General features: G+C 35.3%; 3 long non-coding RNA genes across 3 annotated transcripts in view; 1 reads left to right on the top strand and 2 right to left on the bottom strand.

Annotated features, from left to right (window-relative positions):
- LOC138185911 (uncharacterized) overlaps positions 1 to 23,953 on the top strand; it is a 354,662-nt gene that overhangs the window by 36,040 nt on the left and 294,669 nt on the right. The window lies entirely within an intron of this gene.
- The window catches only part of LOC138185909 (uncharacterized), a 346,632-nt gene that overhangs the window by 136,233 nt on the left and 186,446 nt on the right, over positions 1 to 23,953 (bottom strand). The window lies entirely within an intron of this gene.
- On the bottom strand, positions 9,103 to 11,075 carry LOC138186507 (uncharacterized). The gene is made up of 3 exons (XR_011174900.1): positions 11,022 to 11,075; positions 10,231 to 10,402; positions 9,103 to 9,714 (listed from the first exon to the last, which is right to left on the bottom strand). It is a non-coding gene; the product is annotated as an uncharacterized LOC138186507 (long non-coding RNA).

Here is a 23,953-nt window from a genome sequence, read left to right as displayed (position 1 = left end):
AAGATCAGATAAGAAAATGTGTGATTAAAAATAAGGATTAGAATTGATCAGAATTTCGCGAGATCAACATTAAATAAATTATTATTATAATTTTGCTTACAACATAAGAAACACAGAGACCTGTAACCTATTTCATCATATCTAGAAAAATAAAAAAGAACATTAAATAAGACATATTAATTAATGTGGACAGCAAAAAGTGACTGCAAACATTACTGCATGTAGTTCTATAGTTAACAGAGGACGATATCAAATATAACTCGTTAAAGACGCTAAATTTCGCTGTACCAAGAATGAAAATGGAAAAACAGAATCGAGCAACGATCCAGTATCAGCATCGCGTTTCGCGATCCGGAAAAATTCAATTTCGTTGTGAACGTTGTAATAGCGATGGAATATAACCAGCCTGCTAATTGCCTGGAACAGTAGTTAATTGGTTCGGTAGATCCGGCCTTATTGCCGCTTAAATAACTTATTAATTAATTCTAATAGATTCAGGTCTGCCAACGTTCGGCGCCAGGTATTTCAAACGCAGTTCGTTTATGTTGGAATCAGTCCCGTCTTGGTTCGCACGGTATATGGTGCTCGTGGAATCGGGTCCGATCGGTCGGCAAGAATTTATTTCCCGGATTCCATTCATTTATAAAGGTTCACGATGCTAGCCGGAAATATTCGATTGCGCACGTCGCGTGCGGTTCGATGAAGTTTATCGGTAATCATTTTCAATGTAAAGTCGTGAAATTAAAGATATCCGCTAATTTTCAATGTTTCCCCCCGTGATACTGCTATAGATATCGTTTATAAATGATATACAGGTTGCGCTAATATAAGGAGGATAAATATATCTGTACATATATTTTCATTGTATCTAACGATTTGAGAATTGTCGATGTAATGGTAAATGTAATGGTAAATTTAACAATTTAAATGGTTTTTGTGGCAAGTAAAATTTATTTTTGCAAATATCTTCAATACTCCTCGTAGTGTTTTATGCACGGGAACATATATCTTCCTGTGTTACATTTTGTAGCGGATATTAATTCGTAATTGATACGAAAACGAAATGAAAGTAGGTTAACTCGCTGAAGTTATTTGAACTTATCCGAATTTAAATATAAACTTACAACTATGGCTATAAATCTCAATCCGGTTGAAAATTACCGAGTCTCTTCTTCGGTAATAAAATACTGCTGATCTTGACAAAGTTCGAGGAGAACGAATGAGAGAACAAATATTTCTTTCTACGGAATATCATGCTCCAAATCATCCGAATTATACATTAACAGTTCATTTGTACAAAATTTAAAGGTGAAAAGTATGTAAGTGTTGTGATATTCAGTTGGTGAAGCAAGTTTTTATTTTGGTTCCAATTATTTCGTTACGTTCGTAAAAATGTAAACTTGCATAAAGATCTTCAATTTAACGATTGGAAATGAAAGATATACGCTTAGGTATCCTATAATCTGCTCTACAGCTAACGGTATTCTAAAATATTCGCGATGATGTTTGAGTTTCCTATGCGACAGGGACGAACGAAACGCAGTGTCGATTCGTTACGCGAAACTCCAGCTCTATGAATCTTTGTTTAAGCCACTTGCGTGACTTTCCGTGTAAGATACAGCTCCTCATGCAAGTATAATAATCGTGAAACTGGGGCTCATTCATGTTTCATATTTGTCTTTTATTAAACAGTCGAACGTTTTAGAACATTCAACTCTTTCTGTCTGATAATGTCTTCGTTCGCCTTTTTGGTGAACTTTATTCGCTTGAAACGACAAATGATCATTTCCAAGATTAGCAGATTTCGAATGCTCTTAAATATTCCATGATATTTGTTGCTATATTTTCTTCGAAAGGTCATTGCTTTTACACAGAAAGTGTTAAAAATTTAGTTTACGGATTTTAATTTATAATTTTAATTTCGTATTAATTTATGGTTTAATAAAATTGGCGTTAAAAAGCAGTAAACGTTCGCTAGCGTGGAAATAACATGCGATTCGAATATGATATCTGTAATGCCGACTCTAAGTAACATTCTTATTTATTCTTTACCTTCAGACATGTTTATTAAGTTCGAGGAGAAGTTTCTTCCTATGTTTGACAGTTAAAGATAGCAAAGTCGAGCAATTTCAGATAAGTGAAAATTATTGCTGAAAGGAATTTCTTGTCCGAAGCGCCGTAGTAACCTGATCGATGTAATTGCCCGCAATTAGAGACGATACTCTCTTCGGACTTGAGTTGTTAGTCTTACTATCAGGAGGAAGTGTTTCGTGTTATTTTCTTCTTCGAAGCTTGATCACTTCGTTTTACACGATTATTGTAAAACTACAAATTGAAACACTACGTAATCAGATCTGTTCTCGGAACCATTATTCGATAATTGTCAGAATATTTTCAATCGTCGTATTAATAATACATTCACTCTTTAATAACTTTTACACTTTTACCAATCAACCGTTTTATTTGATTAAAACAACAGAAACCAATCGTGAAAGACAATATCGATTAAGCACATTCATTAATATGATTAAAACAGACAATCAAGTGCTAGAAACAAGTCGATATCTCGTTGAAAATCACCAAATCTGCGTTCGTCGCTGAACTTTCAGAAATAAATCGGATTTTCAACGGAATCACTCTCACATTTAAACGCGCCACGATCTCTGACAGTCGCTATTCGAACTTAAAAGATACTTAAGGCGGATAATTTTTAATTAAACCGTCCTCTCTAAAGCTTTCTTCCCGTTTGTTCGTGGGCGGAAATAATCGAAGAAGCGTTCGATGGATTCCAACGCGAGTTCCTTTTTTTATTCTTCTCTTCCTTCCGGCCGATCATTGATCCAGGGAAACTTTTGCAAAGAGGACCATCCGTCGGAGTAAATTATAATCGGTGCATTGTGCGAGGATTTCCGTTTCACTCGTTCTTTCAAATTTCAGCCGATCGATTGATCGCAACTCGAGGCTTCTCAGCTTTTGTTTCCCTGGTCATTTTAATTCTGCTTCGAGCCGCCGAAAATAGAATGAATACAAGCTTCGTTTGTTAATTATAGAATTCTTTTTATGAAGGTTTTACATGACTGTCTAAAATGACTAAATAGTAGATCTGTTAGACTATCTTATAAATAAAACAATTTTTCAATGTCTGATCTATTCATTTCCTGTTTCTGCAATTGTTCTCTATTTTCTTCTTCTTTTTTATTATTAGGTTTCACTATTTTAAATTGAACATTGAGAAAAATCGCATTTCTTAGAGGATACTCTATTTATTTAGTAATTGCTTTTCTATAGTACACGCGTATACGTCTCGACCTGACATAACTTAAATCTAACTCAAATTAGAAAAAATACAATACGTGGTAGTAAATACATATTCACGCGTATTTTTGTGATTAAAGCAGAGATTAACAACATATCTTAAGATCATTAAAATCAGAAAGGTAAATCTTATTCCAAACAATATATTTTTCGTTTCTACTCGGTAGAAATCTTTTATGAACATAGTACATGTGTTATACAAAAGATTTCGAAACTTCGTTAATGCTATAAGGGGATTTGACCATCGTGAAATTCTCAAGTGTCCAAATACTTTCGTGTCCCACTGTGTTTTCTCACTTTTCTAGCGAATGCATTCAAATTCATTGAACATCTAAACTAAACGTATCTAATGTCGCTTTTGATATTGTGGTTAATAGAAATAATTGGGAAATCGAAGCAGAGAATTATTAGCTCGATTTTTTTGTTTAATGGAAGATTTATAACTGATTCGATGGGATTAAACCGGGACGCGTAGCGTGGTCATAAATCAAAGTTGACAGAGGAGAAGAATCGCTTGTTCTGACAGTGACATTGGTTTCTACGTCTGTCTTAAATAAATTCACGACTGGATATAGTGGAAGTTGCATATCGCTGCAGCAAACGGAGGGAATTTTTCGTTTGTCGAATAAACTCGGCTAATCTTTCGACATGGAATAAATAAACGCCGGATTATTTAATATCGAGCGCGATTTACACGCCTTTATTGCCAGCATCGATGTATCGCCAGACTCCTAATTGGTTACCTTCCATTCTGCTGGCCTGTAAATTCGATTTTACGTTTTATTTCACAATGGAAAGGGGAATGAGAACATGTGTACCTCTTTTATCGTTTCATTGCTTCTTGTTTAAATATAAATTCCGTTTTGTAGCCAGAATAACGTTTCAGTAGCTTTAAATATCCGTTATCAGCATGAAAAATATGACGCACGGTATTTCCGTGAGTTTCAATGCGTGTTCTTTTTAATATAAGAATTTTCTTCGTAGATAGAAAAAGCTTCCGCGGGAATTTTTCTTTCTATGAAAATACAAAGCAAGTCCTGAAAGCTGCAACGGAAGACAAGGGCGAAGGAGAGGAAGCGTTACTTTCTTTCCAACAGGCAGTCTTTTAACGCTTTATGTGATGGATTATGTCGTTCTTATTCTTTCCTGCTATTTTTATTCTGGACGATAACTAGTCCTAAGTAATTGCAGTAAAGTACAGTATTTCTATGACTAATAATTAAAGCATCAATGCATGTATAAAACTTTATGAGGATTATAATTATAAGTAGTTAGTTAGGGTTTTAAATATATTGTACTTGGTTTTTTAAAATAACTTACGCCATCGTTAGAAAATCATTATTTTTATACTCGAACCTTATTATCATAAAAATTTCTTATTGAGGACGCATTCTTCGTATAACAACCGCAAGAAAAACGAGAACGACCTGTTCCACCATTTCGCGAAATAATTTCCTGACATCGATCGTTTTTCACCGTCGCGTGTCCATAAACAAGCGGATGCGTAACCGGTTGGAAGGTGGTTGCTACAGCCGACACCGGTTAAGAAAATTGCCCTCTGTGTTTAGCCTCTTAACATACGAATTTTTCTCTGGTTCATTGGCAAAAAATTGTCCAATGCACTTTTTAGCACAAAGTAATCTGTATTACCTCTCTTGGTGTACGAAGTATACATATTTGCACTCGATGATGAGATAGAGAATGAAAAATGCAAGATGGAATGTCAGTAGTTGTTCATTAATTTTGTTAATTAATTTATTTTGCGGAAGATTGTTAATGCTCTTAAAAACATACTATGTTTGCTGGAAAATATTTGACGTTTCTGTAAGATCGGACCACAAGCATTCATTACTTATTATCTGCGTTCAACGCTGCAGAAAATTGGTATTATCAGAAAGCCTCGACTTTGATCATACAGATTATCGTCTGTAAAATATTTGACAAGAAAAATCAAATATTTCTTCCGTCATTTGACATTCATTCATTTTCCAGATATTGTCACATAAAATCGCAATGCATCGTTTATCGTGTATACGTAATTCTTATGGATTTTATTTATATAGACGTTATATTTCCCAGCATATATACACCGTAGAGAACAGTGCCTCAAAAGCAAAGTACATTTCTTAATGCAAAATCTTCTAACGTGAGAATGAAACGACTAACAAATTACGAATCTGTTCATTTTGCCACTGCCATACAAAAGTCTGTCAATGAATTATACCAAAATGCACTATAAGCGTGTGGTTGAAGTAGACAAGAGCAGTTAATTTTACCTCAGGTAATCAGATATAATTTATAATATTTTTGCGTCAGGACGCTTTTATACGCTGTTTATTTACAGACTTTAATATGATACAATAGTAATTGCAACGACATAATCTAGACGCTTTTATATATAACGACAGAGCACACACGTCCCTCACTCCTCGAAGATCGGAGAGCAGTTCTCTTTTTAAATATTCGCGGTCGTTAATGAAACGACCGCCCGATCGAACAATCCATGTACCTCATTTCCAGTGAAGTTGTGCACAGCGACTTCATGAACAATATCCGTCGCAATAGTACGAATAACTCGGTTAGTAGAACAAGCGAGAAGATAGGGCGTTAGAGCGAAGAACGTGGTCGCGATAAAAGTTGACGAACCTGAAAAGACGAGCATCCAAGTCACTAATGCTAACAACCACCATAATTAGACTCCGTCTAGTTGTTTCCCGTCTAAGGAACTTTCACGTGCTCGTTCATCGATTTTTCGATTGCTCGAAGGGTCCCCCATTTCGTTCCCTTCGATTCAACGATTGCAATTTTTGCAAATTGAATCGTGTATCAAGTGGTACACGATTGCACATCCGGTTGATAGAGGCTAGGAGTGATGATGTTCGCTGTTGTTCCCATTCCGTATACAACTATATCGTTTTGCTAATTATGGATGTAGGTCAGAGGTCAGTCGGAAATGGAGCTTTTTCTCTATCTCGTTTGCTTCCTCGCTGGAAGTTTCGAGGAGCTGCGAAAGACATCGAGTTGATCTTGTTAAAGTTTGAAGAAGTTATCGTGGATAAAGAATGATTTGAAGGTGCCTCCGATGCTTCTTACCTAATTTTTAGTTTTGGGGCATCATCCGTGTTCTGTTTTCTGTTCTGTATAACAAAAGTTTGTATGGTTCTTTTGTATGAAATTTGCACACGCCTTCTTGTTCTAATAGATTAGGTAAGAACCAAAATATGTTTGCATGCATTGGACCAATTTTTTTATGATTTTGAGTTTATAGTGTTTAAATTGAATATTATCACATTAATTATAAAAGTGCATAACAAATTTAGCAACTTTGTCTCTCTTTCTAAAATTATTAAGGGTTACTATTACATATCTTTAGATGTTAGAAGTCGATTTTATGTTTGACAAGGAACTGTAAGGAGAATTATTTTTTTCGGTCAATTATCATGCCACTATTTCACTCAACTTGTTAATTACTTGCGATCTTGTATTTTGTTACTATTTATTAATAGTATTTATTAAAAGTATTATATTCATTTATTGATTAATATTATTTATTAAATAACTTCTGTCTTCCTCTTCTGTATTATATATAATACAGGTATATTTAACCTTACGTTAAACATCGTTACAAGTTTATTTCCGTTTCCGCGAAACCGATATAAAGTCACAGAATCGTGTTTAACAAGGGAAAAAAGAAATAATAAAATATTAACGAAATTGTTTACCAGTTTCGTAATTACAGCTTTTTCGATTTATTCGAATATGATTAGTTCCTATAAGCGCTAAAAAATTCTAGTCTATGTGTATAACCGACAGCTATAAATTCATGTCCACTCTGATTCGATTCTATGCTAATTCGTTTCGAATTAATCGTGAACCGTCGCTCTTATTCGTATCTCACGTTGACTCTATTTCCCAGAGTGAAAAAGAGAACGGGGTCAAAAAATATTCTTTTTTATTCAAAGTTCTTTCAAAGCAATTCAAAGCATTTCATTTCTATTTCTATTGCGATGGTATATAACAATAAGCACTTGATACAATTTTCATGCCTCACGAGTACATGGTTAATTATAAAGTATAATATATCGCGTTAACAAGAGAAGAAAGAGCAGAATGAAGGAATTAAACGAGAAAATTTACAAAATTTCTCATGTAAAATTTATTCGTCGAATTTGTACGAGAGGACTTTATGAGAAGTTTTTGGATGGGCCTCTCATAATGTGTACATTTCTAATTTAAACTGGTGGTGGCGCGATATGCTAGTGCTGCGGTCGTCGCGTATTGCCTGCTATCGTCCTGTCGTCAAAGCGGAAATTAATTCCCATTCATAGTTAATACAACGACTAATGCGTTTCCAAGTAATTCGATGATCCGCGTCACTCCACATTATCACATAACAAGTTGAACAACGTGTGGTTTTGTTTAAAAGTCGAAATGAATTTTGCGAAGGCGGCGAATTAGTTTCAACATTTCCTACTTACAATTACGTAAATTGTTCTATATTTAAATTAATTCATTCACTTGTCATTCACAATATGATGTTAGAATAATATAACAATTAAATTTTTTATATGTTAAATTACATACCGTATTGTTTGTTCCAGAAAACTTTTAATAAATTAAAATCAGAGATCTGTGATAAGTATTCGCGCTGTTTTGTAAATTAAAGATGAAGATATTTTTGAAACAGTTATTTTATTTTAGTTTGCTCAGTATGCATGTTATTTAGCAAATTACATTATATATCATAATACAATATTATTATATAACAAGTAAGTTAAAATTTAATTTAACTTAATATATATTTGTAAAATGGTGACAAAGAAAATTACAAGTTTTATGTTATTTAACAGTATGATTTGCGCCTTAACGTTTCGTTTTGTGAATATTTGAATAACAAGTGTATCAAACCCGCTTCTTTTTGCACGATGGATTTTTATATCGGTTTATGATCGCGCATTTATCGGTCTAATTTTCATTCGTTATGAAACTCCTCGTTTCAGGTGGTGTGTAAATATTTACGTAAGATAATTCTCTGCTTCGTTATGATACCATCTTTATTGAGTTTTTGCCCCGATGAAAGATAGGGAAATGAAAGGTGGCGAGTGTTATCGAAAGCTGGTGCACCGTGGTTATCGTTATTTCTATTCCAATATTCTGAATGTTTGCAAATTTTTACTGCCGATACGCAATATTTCGATGGAGCAATTTTTTTTATTTCATCTTCCGTTTGTATTTAATTTGAAAGAAGATTAACGAAATATAGAGATTAATCTTTCAGATTTAGGTATTTGGAAACTTGAAAATTTAATAATTTGAAAACTTGTGGATTAAAAGATTTAAAGGTTTCAAAAAATTTTTTCCATCGACGTGCGATGGTTTGAAAAACTTCATTTTATTTTCTGACCACGGCCCATCAAAACTGGTTCATAGAATACCGCAACACGTTCGATTATGACTTTATTTGCCATAGAAGGACCAATCCATTAAAAGAGAATCTCTTTCGATTAAGCGTGAGTAATTGAATGCGAAAATTTAAATATTAGAAAATTTCAATATTGAAATATTGAAAAATTTGGATATTTATATGCCTGAAAATTTCCGTGAAAATATTGGAATATTTGAAAATTTCACTGTATGGATATTTGCATATCTGAATATTTAAGAATCTGAATATTTAAAAAGATAAAAAGGTTTGATCTATTGAACATTTGAATCTCTGAAAATTTGAAAATGTAGTACAAAAATTCAAAACTCGAGAATTCCGAAAAAAATACATTTTCTCTCGGTTTCGTCCAAACCACCCGAAAATCAAAACTCAATATGAGACGATAGTTCGACAACTTGAATGTATTTCTCTGCGAAATGCAAGCAATTTCCTCCGTTATCTCTCTCACCGTGTCATAACTACGCTTCGGTACAACGACTGTCCCGTTCGAGCTTATTTTCTTTAACGATTCTTCGCAAATACCGTCCTCTTCCTCCCCCGTTTATCTCGTCGACGATAGTTACTCGTAGTGGGAGTAATTAAAATCTTAAGTATAAGTTTCGTACTGGAGTTTCGCAGCGGGCATCGTATAATTTAAACTTAACCAACTGCCACTCTTAGTTTGCCCTGGCTGTCTGCTCGCTGGTTCCACGGCCTGTACCCGTCGGCATAAAGTGGCAAGCGTTTCTGAAAGGCAATAAACACTTATTACTCGGCTCTCTGTTTGCGCATCCGCATATTTAGCGGGTTGCATTTTGTCCGGAAGTCGAGCCTCGTCGCGCCTTGGCAAAAGGGAAACCCTTTAATCTTGGGAAACGTGACCGACAGCCCGCTTGATCTCTCTGCCCCTGTTTATGAGCTTCCTTGCCTTCCGTTTACGTTTTATCCAGCAATGTGCTTCCATTGTCATGAACCTGAAGCAAAATCCACCCGGTTTTCAGAGTCATTTTCAGCTCAGCGTTATCCACGCCACGATTTTATGTTTCTTTTAATCCCTTTTGTGTACAGGGAGGGAGATTTAATTGTTTCATCATGCAGATGGTGTTTATGTAAGTTTCGATGGGTTTAATTATGGAATAGCTGTATCGTGGAATCTAAACGAGGTTATCTCATTGGAAGAATGGAAGCTAGTGGAAAATATCTTAGAGAAAAAAATAACAGATTTTTAAGAATTTTATTTTTATAGAAATCTTGATTATGTACGATATTAAGATTTCGTTGATAAGGTGATTTACTAGGAACGATGTTTTGCTCAAATTACAATTTCTAATTTAATCAGCATGTTGATATGAACATTTAAGAATAAAAGTTGATATGATTCTGTATGATTCATTTCACATTATTTAAAATATATATTGTCTGAAATATTTATATCTCGTGTTCATACATGAAATTTAAAAATGGAGTTATATTAAAATAAGGCGATATACCGTTCATGATCTTAGTAAATTTTTGGCCATCAATAGCGGCCGGGAGGTTAATGCACAGAGCCTTAAAAAGAAAATAGAGAAATTTTAGCCTGGCCTGGTTATGCCATTCTTCAGGCCTTGGTCATTCGTGTCGTTGTTCTCTTTTAAAGACAGTTCCTCCCTCAAAGCAAGGCTATAAGAAAGTTTTAAGGTACTTTAGATGAAGTAGTAGGTATATACGTGAGTACGTCGTAACGCCATTTTAGGGTTAATAGACCGGCCTCTGGCCTCAACCCCTCTGTACTATAGAATTTGAATCTTAAACCCCATATGCTTCGCACAAAAATTTCATATTTTTTGAACGACATATTTTGTATCTCATTTTTTATGTAGTTCATCTTTTATTTTCTCAGTAATGCCACAAAGTAGTAATTGGTAATGTAGACCTTACCCTACTTCTTCGAGAAAGTAAATTTCTCGGGAATCTTAAGTTTGAAAACTATAAATACTTAAAAAATTGGATATTTAGAAATTCGAAATTCGGTAATTCGCAAATTTGTTACTTCGAAGCTCTGAAACTTTGGGCATTCGAAATTCTGAAACTTCAAAAATTCAGGAACAAAATTTCGAAATTTCTCACATTTTAATAAGACTCTCTATAAAATGGACTCATGCAATTTTCCGTGATTTACAAATCGCATTCCTTCGCGAATAATGATCAAACGAGGAAGAAATGTTGATGAAGGATTGAAAAGGGATGTATTCGAGAAGACAGACAGACAGACAGACAGAGAGTGTTATAGAAAACTTACGAAGTGATAAAAAGAGATGGAAACATAGGCGTCTTTAAACCCAGCCTGATTTCAGTTGTCGCGGAGCTACTCGGAAGTTTACTCGAAACCTCGGAAATCTTCAGGCAGAAAATTCTGTGGAATTGCACACACGCGCATATTCTAAGTACTCGTACTTACTTATACGCGCGTGACGACCGGTTACAACGGCGCGAGGTAAACTGCCGCGGAAGCGTGTTTAACGGAAGCTAAGGGGAAGTTCAGGGGGAAACGCCGAATTCCAATTCCACGCTGCAACCCTGTCTATCGTCCCGTTCCTCCTCAACCACCAGAGAAAAATACAATCGTCCTGACGACGCGCACCCGCACGCATACGCTTGCACAAGACAGGGAAAGATGGTTTGATTGAATTAGATCGAAATTTACATTTATGGCGGCAGAAGATAAAATGAATCGCAAACGGAAATAATGGTTGCTATTAGGCGATGTACAATTAAACCCTCAATTCATAGACTAATCGTAGATTATGGTCTTGTTTTGAGAAATATATATTACGCCTGTGAGAAATATATATATATATAAAATATATTATTATTAAATATTACTAAATATATTCCCTTTGCACTCGAGAGGTGATTTTCCGCCACTACGGCGTTCCGTGTGGCAAATTGAGAAGTAAATGAGAGTCACTAGTCCCTGTTTATGCTAGATTTCGACCTCTCCAATTTATGAGAGTGCAGTATTGATTCGTAAATAGATTCCTTAGCTCTCTATATTGTTTGTTATCAAGTGTGAGGTGTTACACTTTAAGATGAAGATGAAATATTTATGCTGAAATTTTTTCGAAACTATGGTTCTGGCAACGTCTCCGACGTTAGTTCAGATTCGACGATCGTGGCAGAAGTATTATAGTTTCGTAAAACAATGGGTTTGGAAATTTGTTTAATTAATTCATATATTCGGTAAAAAGAAGAATGAAAGGCCAATTAACTACCTGCGATTTATAAAAACTTTAGTACTGGTGTACTAGAGTTACTAGTACTAGTACTAGTGTACTAGATGTACTAATTGAGAGGAGATATTCGATAGCCGTGAGATCGAGCTTCGACGTCGACTGCTAATTGTAATGAAATTCGGTTAAATGAAAAGCTCCATATAATTTTAACAGGAACAAAAAGGGATTGTAAGGTGTATTCTTACCGAAACAAAGCAGGAGAAAGACACGAAACAACTTATAATTGCGATACTTGTTCCGATAAGCCAAGGATGCATCTTGGCAGATGCTTTATAAATTACCGTAAAAAAGAATACAGAAAAAATATTTAAAAATGATATGTTTAAAGATGTAAATATATATAGACTATTCAAATATAATGTTTTTTAAGTTAATTTTTGTATACAATCATTTTATATTACCTACAAAACACTTGTCACATACGCGCAAAATCACTTCGAGTTGCTACTACGTCCGACCGAAAAGGCTGTTGAGTGTAAAAGGTAAAAGGTTGAGTGTAAAAGTTTATTAGTATTTTGCATATGATATGATATTACATAATGTAAACAATATAGAATACGAGTCGTTCAGAAACCACATTGATCAATTCCATAAATTAAAAAGTACAATAACGATGATGTATACACTGCTTTTTCAATTTATCTTAGACTTTGCTATTATCTATGTCATGATCATGGTGGAAAGTTTTCTTGGTTTTGAAGAGTTATTTTAGACAGAATGTTTGGTGGTAACGACGACTTTGATACATTTTTTTATTTAGATGAGCTGTATTTATTTTTGGGATCTATATGTCCTCTTATATCTTACATTAGAATAGAAGAAGTTTTAAAAAAATTTGCATTTCACGCATATTTGCCTCGGTGCATATATGTAAAGCAAATATTTGCGCACTGTGATACGCACAACACGAGACTTTGTTCGTCCTTCGACAGCAATCATCTTGGTGTCACGTTATTTACCAAACTAAACGTTTACTTTACACTTACGGTATATCTTAAAAGAAACAACGCTATTCCACTAACTTTCAAAAAAATTATCAAGATATTGATCATCAAGATAGTTGACCATTTTCTTTCAAAAGACACAAGATATTGCTATATACGTATATATATTTCCTCTTTTAAATCGATTATATATACATAAACATCCACATTTTTTTCATCACAATATAAATGGAGTGTCGAAAAGTTCTATACAACGCAGAATATTCATACAAATCTATAATAATTGTTCAAATCGCGAGCGTATTCTCTTAACAGGCACGAAATGGTACCATTTGTATTTCTCGAGAAAAGCTCGATATTTCGTGGTTTTTACGATATTGCGTGACAATAGAAAGGACCAGTAAAGAATCGGTAAATGATATTTCAACGGAACCAACTCGTTTCTTCGATCGCCCCTCACGATCGTTGATGTTTCATTTTCGTGTTCCGCGAGCTTGCGAGCCAATAATCGTTCCCCATCGAGAGCCAGCGTGGAATTGTTCCACGGGATAGATTGTCAGTTATGTCGTGCGCTGACATAATTGTTGCCGCGGCTACGAGAAAATCGAATCAATTTAGAAGCCATCGGAAGCGTTACACGTGTCCGACAAAAATGAGGAAAAAGGCGACAGGCGAAATGAAAGTAGCTAGGAAAGATGGAATCAGCTGTGGCAAATAAAAATTTAGCTCCGATTTCTGACCTCTGGCAACCAATGATATTGAGAAGCACCGGAAGCACCTCCATGGAAGAAAAAAGTTGGAAAAGAATAGCGCAAATTATAATGTTTTTCCCTTGCCTTCTATAAAAACTATCAATAATATTTTTTGAGTGCGTTATATTCGTATATAAATTTTATGGGGCGTTCATAAATAATGTTTTATATAAAACGATAATAGTGCACGAGTATGGAACTGACATGGAATTTATACTGAAAGTTGAATTAAGAAGGTAGTCAATTGAAAACAGTGGTTGCTTGGTTTCTAATAAAACTTAAATCTAACGTTTTATTCTTAGAGACGTGTATAGAATTTTGATATAAAATGTAATCTCTACTTTTTAATATAATGAAGGTATATCTGTATAATACATGCTCATTGCAGCAGCTGTAACAGAATGTGCACAGTCGAATGTAATAGTCGCAATGCATATTAATCATAACTGTTGCCTCAGCTACATTCTAAAATAAAAGTTTCTAATTTATGAGTTTATACGCATATTCTACACATAAGACCATTCATCAACAAACTACTCTTTAATAAGGAATTCTGCCAAGAAATAAAAGAAGTAAAAAATGCAGGACGATATTACGAATTTTTTTTAATTACTTTTCTATACCTTTATGACACGTAAATTGCTAACTACAAAATATTTTATTACACCCAAACAGGTCATGTGGTTAAGGATTAAATTTACATAGTTTCTAGAAGTAAAAATATTCAAATTAGAAAAAATTAGAAACCAAGAAGCTAATGTAAACGATCGATTCGCAGCGTCAAAATTTAACATCTTTATTTCTAATTCTAATTTATCAACTCCTAATTTAATGTCTTTACGTCCGCCGCGTATAAACCGGAAACTTTCGGAATTGCGTGCATACGTTGTCCGTACTTAAATTTGTATACCTATGAATTCCACTCTGTTTCGACGTGGGAAGTTTTTTTCAGACGAAAAAGCAGCGGCACGCGGCTGTTAATGTCAAAACTAGTTCTTACCAGGAACGAAGAGAACTTCTCATTCGAGTTTTCTATTTTGGTAAAAGTTGGTAAAAAAATGGGGAGCCCTCAGGTCCGGCATTCTGACCAACATTTTTGGCGAAATATTAGTTTCGAGACCTAACTGCGACCAATTAGGCATCGGCGGAATAATGCTTATCGTTGTGCCCATTCTCGCCGTTGAATCGCCTAATGCGTTCTCCGTTTCAAGAACAACATGTTTAGGAGCAAATTGTTCCTAGCAACGAGCCGCTCGAAACTTTTCCGTTGCCAGGAAAGTTTGAATTCAATATACTGGGTGTTACGAGATAAGTGTCGCGCGAGAGTACGAACGAGCCAATGATATTACTTCGTACTTTTATTTTTTTTTTGAATTATAGAGTATAAAGCGTAATTTCCTACTTCAAGCTCCTTTCTTTTTAAAGTTCCTTTAAATGATGCGAAAGAAAGAATTATTTACATGAACAAGAAAAGTTTAAGTTTAATATATCTGCTATGTGAAATAGCTAAATTTTGCCTGAGAAGATGAATACGAGAGTGATTTTATTAAGCAATGATAGTTTTAATCAGTTTTCTCTTTTCTCTTTCTTTTTAGCGTATTATAGGACCTCAAGTATAATTTCTTTTAAAGTTCTTTAAAGTGGAATAAGAAAAAATTTTGTAGCTTGGAACTTTGCTAGAAATTCTTCATGGTATATTTATCCTCGATATTATTTTTGAAGATTATCCACAAGATATTATATTCGATATTATTTCATAATCAAAGTCAAGATTTATTTCAGAATAACTTAATGAGTCTACAGAATGATATGTTTATCCATGAAGTTTATCCATCTACTGGTATCTCATGTGAAATTTTATTAAGCTTCATTTAATTCCACGTTTCGTCATAAATTTCTAAATTAGAACGAAGAAAAATATTCTTAGCACGCTTAAATAACACGTCAAAGAAATTAGAAATTTAATTTCAAATTATTATTAGATTCGAGAACATATTTTTACTGAAATATGATATAACTTCATATTGACGATAGAATTTCTCGTCGTGTCGATATTTATAAATCCTACGGGGGATCTTTCGATCTTAAAACGGATCTTTTACGGAACAACGATGTCGTTACGGAAACTGAAAACGAACGAGTCGTTACGAGAAAACAGTTTTGTGGTTGCAGGTATGAAATCTGAAGACGGAATTAGGCATGATAAACGCTGAGTCGTATCGACATTGTAATTGTTCAACCAACGTTTTACAAGCACATGCCGTAGTTAAAATACGCGCCGTTCTTGATAGAGATGCTTCAAAGTTACGAGATGTTTTCCGGTAATATTCCCACCGAAGAATCTCTGCGATCCGGAGGTGGACTTTGTGGACGTTCCTCCAATTAAAAGCCTTTCTACCACAAATTTTCCTTCGGATTTCATCGATGACGTTCCACGAATTCTACAATCGATTAAGTTACAGCTTCTGTCACTTCATTTCTGTGATTTTACCAACGTAAAATTCAACAATTCAACAACTATCTGAATTTTCTTTGAAATTTCATCGGTAATGCTTCTAAAATCGTATGAAGGTGAATGTAGGTTTTCGTGGCTTCTGAAATTTTATGTACTTTGAATTTTTCTGGAAATTACATACGGGAATCTTTAGGATATCTGCTACTGCCACAAATTCAGTTTATTGAAAAATGAAATCTTTCACGTGAAAAAGAAATTTCAAGTTGTTCCTCGTTCCTCTAGCAAGTAGTATAATGCTCATAAAACATAATCGAGCGCCTTTTCTGTCTTTCGAACTTTCAACTTACTATCTAAAGAACACTAAAGAGTTCGACTCAACATATTGTTTCATCAAATATCTAGATGTTGCTTCAAATACCTTTATCTTCCTTATTAAATCACGTATCCAATATTGTATCATAATTCCATTAATTTCTAACCATATCGTATTTACCACAAATTTTCTCTAAATTTCACCAACAACGGTTTAAGAGCCCTTTGATGGTACAATTGATTGTCAGCAATATCTATGATATAATTTCTGTAATTTTATATTTCATTTTCCCCATTAAATGAAATATCGGCGTTTCTATTGTAATTTCATCAAATCAACCTTCAGTCGTGTCGTAGATATCATACATTATTTCCGAATTTCATCAACAACGTTCCAAGAACGTTACGATAGGCACAATTCAACGTTATCAACGTCTGCAATATAATTTCTGTAGTTTTACATCGTTGGCGAATGCAAAAGAATTTTTACGCGTTCCATTTCTCATAAAAGAACTCTTGACAAGCTAATATGCCACTGTCACGAATCCCGTCACGCTCATAATTTGACTGTTTACCGCCAGCTTCATACATGCGTTTGCATAGTAATGCGACGACATCGCGCAGCTAGCACGCGAAACGGCTACGACGAAAGTCAAGTCCGCCGCGGAATAAATCCTGCTAGCCCACATATATCAACCGGCCTCTCTCCATTTCGCTGGTAATTTATGAAATTTCCCAAGCGCCGAGCTAAATTCTGGCTTTCGGTTAAGAAAGGAGAGAGAGATAGATAGATAGATAGGGAGAGGGGGGGGGTAAGAGGGGGAATACCGGAGGATCCCCTTGTTCATATCGATCCTTGGGAAAATGTACTTGTTACCCACACGATGAAACTCTTTGTTATTGCGCCAACGTTTTCGACACCTTGGTATTATCGTCTTACCAAGCATGGTCTGCTTTTGTAGTATTCGGAATCACCTGGTGATTTATTCAAATATCATTAAAATTAGAATAGTAGGAAAAGTTGCGGGAATAAAGGTGGTTTTGAGAGTCAAGTCCGGTCGGAGGAGGAGATAGCTTGGAACTTTTGAGAATTCAGAATCGTAAAATGCTTCGAATAATAATTTCCATTGGAGCGTTACTATCTTTCGGAGTTTCTGCTTTTCTAATTTCTTGAAGCTGCATCTCGATTGTTTAGAATTTTAAGTAGATAAAGAGAGCTTGAAATATTTAAAGTTCTATCTTATATAAAGAATCTTATATAAAAGATATTCTATCTTACAGAGACCGAAAGTTCTATCTGTTTCAAATATTGACTGAAAAATGTACCAGTCTAAATACATAAATGCTTCATATATTTTCTAGCCAGATTAATCGGATTACCACAAAATGTTTATTTTGAACATACATTTGCAAAGATCTTTAAGAACCGTTACACTTCTCAATTCAAACGTCGTACTAAAATTTCCAGAGCAATTTGCTCAATTCACCATTTTGCCTTATTATCCCCTTTTCAAAAAGTTTCTTAGCTATCTTTAGGTAAATTCAAAGCGCAACGATAAAAGTTACTTTCCCTTTTTATCAAAATTTTCTTCTTTCTCTTGCATCAGTCGTAATTGATTACCCTAACCAACAAAGTCCATAGAATTGTAGCTTAACTCTGAAACCGCGAGCAGTAGTAGCCGAGTTCCTGCATGGTTATTCGTCGTTCGACCAACGCTGTTTAACTTCGCGGCTTTCTGCACTGCGAAGCTGCTGACGTCTCTTTAGACCGCTACAACGACGTATGAATGCCATGTAATTAAAGGCCTCTTTATACGTTGTAAACGTGCCGTCGAATAAGTAGTTGTATATCCATCTTTTAATGCAATTGCAAGCCAAGATGCGACGTTGATTATCCAAGCAAACTAAGGGACTGTTTGGCCCGATAAATCGATAATAGTTTGTACGTTATCGAGCCGTATCTCTGCGTTACGTACAGGAATTTCTATTTACATATCTGAATGCTCGATCTTCAGGTTTATCGAAAGCTGAGACAATCTACGATCTGATATATACAGTGTTCGTATCCTGTAGATCTTACGAATGGATGATTGGAAAGGATGAAGCGAATTTCTGGATAGAAAGAATTATCGAACGTAAAATTTAGGTCGCATTACCATTTAATGCTAATTAGCCTTTGATGCGGAGTCACTAATGGCTTTCAAGATTTATGATAATCTTCAGAGTTAAAAGTTTTATTACTTCCAGTCATTGTTTGAGCAAAATGTAGAAGTACGAAAGGAGATTCATATGTCAGAAAATCGATATCATTAGTTTCTGGAATTAAATACTCCGAGCTTATTATCGAACTATGTTTCAATTCTCATGTGTCTTTAAAACTTCTCATATCCATTGGTTTATGATTTAATATTGATTTTTTGTTAATACGTTATTTTGGTACTAAAGATAAGCGAAGTTGGAAAAATGAAGGATAGATTAAAGTCTCAAGAGAGATTTCCAATTCTCTTCTAATCGATACTCTTTGAAAATACAAACACCTCCTGTGAAATTAGAATTCTACTTCTATAACTCATTGTACAAATTACACAATGATATGTGTGACAAGGATTGTGTTTCGTGTCCTACAAAATATATAGACGAAGCTTTATCTACATTCAACAGAGATACTTTCAACGAAATATTTCATCTCGCGAAACCTTATTAAAATCCAAAATCCGTGATCAGATTTTCCCCTATTATTTCTTCTGAATATTGATAACCGCTAATGGTAAACGTATGCGCTTTTAGCAATTAAACTGCCCCAAATCTTCCGAGGAATAAAATTCGAGAAAGCGAAACAAATGTCATCATCGGCGATTTCAGTTCGATTCCATTGAAAACTCGTTTCCAAGCCGGCAGTTTCCAGAGAAATCGCAATTCCTTGAATGTCACCGGCTATCCAATCCCCGGTGGCACTTGATCGGGTCGACTTGAAAATCGTCTTCACCGGATGCGCGCGACACACAATGCACTTGCAGAAAGCTTGGAAACAACCGTCGACGAAGCAGTAAAGGCCAAAGCGAACCACTTTTCTCTTTGAACACACTCCTACACCTTTACGTATCGTTTGTTTTCTTCCACGGTGAGTCCGATACGTTGCGGAATCGAGCCGCGACTTAACTTCCGTTGCACTTCGACCTCTCGATGAATACGATCTCGCGCACGTTCTTTCAAGACAGATGGTGTACCGGCTACGCGACTCGCGTCTCCTGCGCGGCCATTAAAAATAGAATGCATGGAGCCTTCGTGGATTCGTTGATATTTTGCAATCGCGTGTCAGATATCTTGTGGTAGAAAACTTGCGAAATTCGAGAACTGTAGATAAAAAATTTGAGAAATTTGAAAGTCCGATATCAGGAGCGTCAAAGTTTCTTTCTCCCGATATCCCAGTTAGGTGAATTTCTGTTGTACTTTTGGTGTTATTATTTTGAACAAAGCACGGGAAAATTCTTCTTTCATTGGAAATATAAAGTTTACGAACGATTATGCTTCCCAGCGAATGTAAAAATTTCTGCTAAGTCGTTAGTGGGTCGAAATGATCGCTGACCTTTTTAGTGCGAATCAGTAATCCGTATGACACGCATTTTGCTAATTATACGTATGTGTAGGTAATATAGACACCACAGAAATATTCAGATATTTTCAGATAATTCAAAAAAATAACGCAATGTAGTATTGGAGCTTATGTTGAAAACTAACGTAGTTACATCGATTAGCTTAATTTAGTTTTCCAGATTACCACAGAATTATACATTTCTGGTACCTAATTTATAGGTACAGTTACAGATTAATTACAGATTAGTTTTCAATACATCTACCTACGAAGGAAAAGTTAAAAAATTTGCTGTTGGTAATGTATACATATTTAGAATCATTAATTTCGTCATATTTTAAATGAAATATCTCGTAGATCAATTTTTATACAGATCTATGCACGATATCGCTACGCGTGACACTTCATCTATAGACGAGAGAAGGTTGATATTAGTTTTTTTTTATTCACGATGATTGGGCACGAAACAAAGCGTGACAGATTCGAGAAGTATCCACCAATCGTACGTGACTCGATTGACCACCATAGGATGTCGATGAAACAAGAAGTCGGTGCCAAACGAAACCAATTGAGCAGCTTTATCGCAGCCTCATCGATCTTGATATCGCGTCAACGATCATCGGAAAAAAGGTAGACAGGGCGAGGAAAAACAGACGAAGATCGTTTCTTCTTGTTTCCCTTTTTAATTGACTGGTTGATCGCCAAGGAAGAAATGGATGCGGTTGACAGTGACGACATTGCGTAACGCTTCTTGCACACTAGCCTTGTTGCGTCTTTCTTTATTGCAACTTATTTTTCTGTGTGTGTGTATGTGTGTGTGTGTGTGTGTGTGTGTGTGTGTGTGTGTGTGTGTGTGTGATTGGTTACGTGTCGGGAAACGATGTTACCTTAATCGAAGTATATTGATGCAACCTATATTGAAATTCGAGATTTATTGAACGTAGTAGCGTTGTATTTGATCACACAGTACTTAGAGAAATTAGTAACTAGAATGTTTCTTGGAAAAATAAAGAATCTTTTACTACCTTGAATGATTCGATAATTTAACAAATCGAAGATCGATTGTGTTCGCTATGCGAATCGTCTAATTCTTTATCCTAATTACACACAGCCAATTTCATAAACTAATTTTCATCTAAACTATTTTCCACGAAACATTCCAATTACACAACTTTCCATTCCAAGCTTACCTCCCCAGAATAAAAAAAATGTATTCGCTTTGCTTACTTCACCGAATTCACAATTTCCACAAAACCAGCCATTTCTACTCTTGCCGAGCAAACTACCCCATGTCCCAAGACACAGATTCCCGGCTGCCTCCGATGCAATTGGTGCAATATACCACATTCCAGACCGATTGTTACTACACGAACAACGTTGATGAATACGCGTCTCTCCGAAATTGAACCACAAAAGAATCAGCGGATGATACATCACCGCGAAATAATTATTCCACACGGCATAATCGCAGCCACATGCAACTCCTAACGCGCATTAATAATTCGCGGTGAATTAAGATCGCTTTCCCGGATAGCATTGTCGCGAATTCTTTACCGTTTTCGTACCCTCTGTCACGGTGAGGCTGAGTTTTACCACTCGTGACGCGGAGCCGCCGCGGTGACACCCTGTAACCCATTTGTCTGGTTGGAAGGCGCGAGTCCGTGAGTCGCGACGCGCTCCAAATAATTCGTTACACTTGAAATCAATTAGCGCAAAACGGTGGTAAGTGGGTAAAGGATCTTAGCCACGGCGGAAACTATGGGGGTTACTTTGAAAAATGACGTTTGTACTACTTGGTTTGACCGGCTGCGAAATCGTTTTGCCTTAACGCCGACTATCTCGCAGGCTATTTTTCTTTCTACCCTCGAGCGTTTACTGTGTGTTGTGGTTTGGTCAGCGAGATTGGTGAGGTGGTTGAGATCTATGATAATTTGTTGGGGATTTAGGACGAGGATTTGAGGCTTTAACGTAAAATTTAGAATGGTGAAAGAAAATGTTGCTCTGTTTGATATTCGAAGTGAAACAACTATTCTAACGATCAGCAATATTAAATTAAAGTTTAATCGAATCGAATTGAATTGAATTTATGACAACCATTTGCTGTTACATCTTCTAAATTTTAAAATGGTTTGTTTAATGAAATTGGAGAGGCGATAAAGATATTTATAATAGGAATTTATAATAGGAATTTGGATCCAAGATTTTGAAGTTTGACGTATAATTCAGAGACGAGAAAGAAATCTTTGTAGCGAATCGATATTATTCTACCAGGTACTTGGTATTCGGTGAAACATCTATGCTAACAACTGATGAAATTGAAACCAAATTAAACTTTAATCAAGCCAAATCGAATTCAAATTCAATTCACGATAACGATCTTCTATTACATCTTCCAAATGGTCAGCGAGATTGGAGAGATAGTTAAAATTTATGATAATTTGGAGATTTGAATTGAAAATTTTGCATAAGTTTTATAAAGACAATAAGCAGTAATGAGTTATTATTCCACGAATAATATCGAACATTCTAGCTATAGTTCAAAATTTCTTGTTTGCTTTTCATAAATATACGAAGTTCAATATTGTTCTACTGAAAAATAGAAATTTATTTTACTGATAATAAAAGTTGTGAGGTGTACAACGTGTAGGCTTGTTGTATAAAGAAACGAATGGATGAATTTGTAATAACATGATATATTGAAACAAGTATATGTACAGAGATAATGTATGCCGATGTTGATCGTCGCTCACTCAAAGCTACAATACCAAATGAATGAAGAAGAATATCATGGGAGCACGTTCGTGCATTTATATTACCGGATGTTACTACAAAAAGTTAACCTTCTTATGTAACTCTAGCTGAAGATTACAAGAAACAGCAATAATAATCTGGACCTTGTAACCCAAAACAACGTTAGTATTCAAAGGTACAATAATATGGGTCTCTCCCGGTTTTGAATTTTCCATCTCAACTTGAAACTTCTTCTACGGCCATGGGCCGCTGCAGTTGTTCGTTTGAAAATTTTTCCATTTAATAAAAGTGCATGATAAACAAGCTATCGAATTTTTCGAGTCATCTAATATTTTACAAGAAAAATTATTCAGATTCTACAGCCTAGCTTCTACATCCTACATCCACAGATCCTAACTAATATATCGTAATTGTAATCAAAAAAATTTTTTTAAACAACTCTGCATTGGTCACTTTAACTAACCTACTAGTTTTAGTGTGAACCAATGCTTTGATACCTACACCTCAGAATCTACGATCAATTCAACGTTAACCAATACACCGAACAAGGTAAATCGAGCGAAAGAAACAGGAATTCCTGTCTTTGCACGACTGCCACCGTTTGTCGTGTTTGTCACGTCCACCACAAGTCCCTCTGATTCGCTTTCACGAGATTGTTTACCAGAAAGTTGAGCCTTCGGATTTTGCGTTTCCACAGTTTTCCCAGCTGTGTAGAAATCTCCGTAAGATCGTCGCCGACTTCTGCCACGAAATTCGCGATGTTACGTCTTTTTCTCTTGATTTATGGCCATGACACGCTGGATCCTAGGAAAGTTGGACGCTTTTGACGAGATAAGTTAAGAAGGTTCGGCGGTTTGACGCCGTTAGGAGTGCAGCCATTGTTGGGAGCTCGTCGATCGAAACGATACGGCTAACTGCACTTTTACGTTTCGATATGAATATACCGTCATTCTTTTTAAGTAGTTCAAATATCCTATCTACCAGTCAAAGATCATAGAAGAAAGATATAACAAGCATATATTTGTTGGTTTCTTTTATTTTAACGTCACTGTTACGACTAAAAATAATGTTTTACGATAGTAAGGGGTAGGCAAGGATGAAAGAAAGATATCAGGTTCAGCTGAAAATATAA

The sequence above is a fragment of the Bombus flavifrons genome, chromosome 13 (assembly GCF_040668555.2).
Source record: "Bombus flavifrons isolate JBK064 chromosome 13, iyBomFlav1_principal, whole genome shotgun sequence".
Taxonomy (NCBI): domain Eukaryota; kingdom Metazoa; phylum Arthropoda; class Insecta; order Hymenoptera; family Apidae; genus Bombus; species Bombus flavifrons.
Note: the sequence above shows the minus strand (reverse complement) of the source record. Positions and strands in the feature narration are given on the sequence as shown.